This window comes from Mus caroli, chromosome 5 (assembly GCF_900094665.2).
Source record: "Mus caroli chromosome 5, CAROLI_EIJ_v1.1, whole genome shotgun sequence".
NCBI lineage: Eukaryota > Metazoa > Chordata > Mammalia > Rodentia > Muridae > Mus > Mus caroli.
In genome coordinates this window covers 8,442,164-8,446,093 of record NC_034574.1, presented here as the reverse complement: position 1 = coordinate 8,446,093, position 3,930 = coordinate 8,442,164, and the positions used below count along the sequence as shown (strand labels likewise).

Below are 3,930 nucleotides of genomic sequence, written 5' to 3'. Positions count from 1 at the left end.
TATGTGTCCATTTCTATTTTCTGTTCTAGGATTTCATGAGGTACTGGCTCATGCTTGAAATGTGCATGTTGCCACAGTTTCCTGTGTGTTCATCTGTCTGCTGATCCTTTTGTTTTTAGGCACTATTCCCTGGCTGTTCTCCATCCCTCACATTCTTTTTGCAACCTCTTATATGGCGTTCCTTGAGCTCTAAGGGGAGAAATTTAATGGATACATCCTGTCTTACAAGTAGAAATGTCTTCTGTGAATAAAAGGAATAACGATTACATTGAATATTTTCAGGTGACTAGATAGACAAAACCTAAGGACTCACTATATTTACATATCAAGTAGATGACCAAGTGAATAAATGAATGAGATTATTGAAGATAATAAATTAAAATTAGTTCAAAATGACACAGTGTTTGTCAGTGCTCTGTTGCTATGAATAGACACCATGACCTCAGCAAGTCTTATAAAATAAAGCATTTAATTGGAGTTTGCTTACAGTTTCATAGATTTACTCCATCATCATCATGGAGGGGAGCATGGGAGCTCACAGGCAAGCAATTGGCTGGGGATCTAGCTGAGAGCTCTGCATTTAGGTCAGCAGTAGGAAGGAAGAGAAAGATACTGGGCATGGCTTCAGCTTCTGAAACATCAAAATCTTCCCTCAGTGACAATCTTTTTCAACAAGGCCATACCTCTTCTAACAAGTCAATACTTTCTTCTCCAGTAGCACCATCAAATTATCTGATTAGATACCCAGTGTCACAAATAGCATTATCCACTGGAAAATTATGTTGATATTCCAGAGATTAAATCAATGTCATATAAAACTCACAAACTATAGCACACGTTCTCCCTTTTTTTTTAACTTTTGAAATCTTTTTCATTTGAAAGTAATCTGAATGCTATTAAATTCACAAATATGCTATTTTTTATTTCCCAATTCTAATTATCTAAAACACATATTGCAAACATACAAATATCTATTCTCTCCACATGTCAGCACCCATTCATCAGAGTTTTGGAAATGGGGAGAATAGATTTCCCTTAAATTGCACGTCAGTAGGTGTTTCTTTACAGTTAAGTTTAGCAAAATCCAACCAAGATAGCAATTAACAATGAGCTTCTTTACTTGTTAACTCACAAGGAAACACCTTCAAAACTGCATTTTGTTAAAGTTTTTGTACCAAAATGTAGAAAAACTGAACTACACAAATATTGAAAAATTAAAAATTCCTTAATTTTTTTCCTGATACCACTACCATAATTTACAGGGCAATGTGCCTGGTGTATTGAAAAGAAAAAGACAAAGCTACAGGAGATAAAAGACCTCGGGAATGGACATCTAATTGACACTACATTGCATTAATCAATATCTGTACTTTTTGCAAACTGTGGCTATGACAGTCCTGAACAAGAAGGGTTTCCTGTTTAAGCTGCAGTAACTTTTCTGACTATGGATCATTGTTCCTTCTGTGGCAGAGTTTTACAGTTCCTCTAATGCATTTGGGACGACTGTCTCAAAGTAACCTGCAGCTTTCTTGGCAACTCCTCGCTCTCTGTCCTGCTAAGAACTGTTGCTGTTTCTGTTTTATTTTAAAACCTTCTGCTACCATATCCACCACTTCTACCTCCAGACCCAGATCCACCACCATAGGGACTGCCTGAGCTTCTTCCACCAAAACTGCTCCCCTTCATGGGTCCATAATTTGACTGTTGCTGTCCACTATAATTTCCAAAGTCATTATACTTCCCACCACCACCATAGTTACCTCCATCAAAATTTCTTCTTTCATTGTAACCATCATATATATCCTCCTCCACCATCACCATATCCACCACCTTGGTTTCCATATCCTGGTCCACCACCTCCATAACCTCCTCTACTACTGCAACCAGGACCACCACCATAGTTGCCACCATCACCTCCAAATCCATTATATCCACCATCACCACATCGATAACTACCTCTGATGCTATCACCTCCACCACCATAGCCACCTCTTCCACCAAAGTTTCCTCCAGGACCAAAATTTTCTCCACAATCTCCAAAGTTTCCTTCAAGACCCATAAAGTTGCCAAATCCACCTCCATGACCTCTCTGTGATCCAGCAGACTGCATCTCTTGTTTAGAAAGAGTCTTTTCACTTCACAATTATGCCCATTAATAGTGTGGTATTTCTGAACAACAATTTTATCAGCTGTGTCATGATCATCAAAAGTTACAAAAGTAAATTCTCTCTTTTTCCCACTCTGCCTGTCTTCCATAACCTCTATGGTTTCAATCTTGCCATACTTTTCAAAGTAGTCTCTCAGGTTATATTCTTCCGTATTCTCTTTAATACCACCAACAAAATTTTTCTTAATGGTTAAATGGGCACCAGGCTTTACAGAATCCTCTCTAGAAACAGCTCTCTTTGGTTGCACCACACGCCCATCAACCTGTGTGGCTGAACACACATTGCAGCATCCACCTCTTCAACACAAGAGTAGGTCACAAAACCAAAGCCTCTGGCATGTTTTGTTTGGGGATCTCTCATGACCACTCAGTCTGTAAGTGTGCCCCATTTCTCAAAATGTTCTCTTAAGTTATCATCAGTGGTTTCAAAGCTCAGACCACCAATAAACAGCTTCCTCAGTGGCTCTGCTTCCTGTGGATCATGACCCTCCAATTTGAGACAGGACTTGCCTCTTCCAACTCGAGTCCAATATGGGACCAAGTTGTCCTTTAAAAACAAGTTCATTTATAAATGTCTATTTACCAAATGAAAAATCATTGCTGAATTATAGCTTTAATTAACATAAAATTATTAAATGCTGATGTTTATATTTTATTGTTTCAATTATAAAGTACCATCACAATAATAAAACAGCAAAAGTGAAAGACTGCACAGGGGAAAAAATCCTAACCAGAACAACAATAACTTGTGCTGTAAAATCAAGAATCAAGAAATGGGACCTCACAAAATTGCAAAGCTTCTGTAAGGCAAAAGACATTGTCAATAAGATAAAACAGCAACCAACAGATTGGGAAATGATCTTTTCCAATCCTAAATATGATAGAGGGTTAATATCCAATATATACAAGAACTCAAGAAGTAAGACTGCAGAAATCCAAAGAACCCTATTTAAAATGGGGTACAGAGCTAAACAAAGAATTCTCAACTGAATATCGAATGGTTGAGAAGCACCTAAAAAAATGTTCAACATCCTTAATCATCAGGATTAAGAGATTCCACCTCACACCAGTCAGAATGGCTGAGATCAAAAATTAAGGTGTCAGCAGATGCTGGCAGGGATGTGGAGAAAGAGGAACACTCCTCCATTGCTGGTGGGATTGCAAGGTGGCATAACCACTCTGGAAATCAGTCTGGCGGTTCCTCAGAAAACTGGACATAGTACTACCATTAGATCCATCAATACCTCTCCTGGGCATATACCCAGAAAATGTTCCAACTTGTAATAAGGTCACATGCTCCACTATGTTTATAGCAGCCCTATTTATAATAGCCAGAAGCTGGAAAGAACCCAGATGTCCCTCAACAGAAGAATGGATACAGAAAATATGGTACATTTACACAATGGAGTACTACTCAGCTATTAAAAACAATGAATTTATGAAATTCCTAGCCAAATGGATGGATCTAGATGATATCATCCTAAGTGAGGTAACCCAATCACAAAAGAACACACATAATATGCACTCACTGATAAGTGGATATTAGCTCAGAAACTCGGAATATCCAAGATACAATTGGCAAAACATATAAAACTCAAGAAAAACGAAGACCAAAGTGTGAATACTTTGATCCTTCTCAGAATGGGAAACAAAATACCCATGTAAGGAATTAAGGAGACAAAGTTTGGAGCAGAGAGTGAAGGAATACCCATCCAGAGACTGCCCCACCTGGGAATCCCATAAACAACCACAAAACCCAGACA

At 38.3% G+C, this 3,930-nt stretch overlaps 1 pseudogene; it reads right to left on the bottom strand.

Moving 5' to 3' along the window:
- Window positions 1-1,584: 1,584 nt before the first annotated feature.
- Window positions 1,585-2,732, bottom strand: LOC110294125 (annotated as a pseudogene).
- Window positions 2,733-3,930: the final 1,198 nt, after the last annotated feature.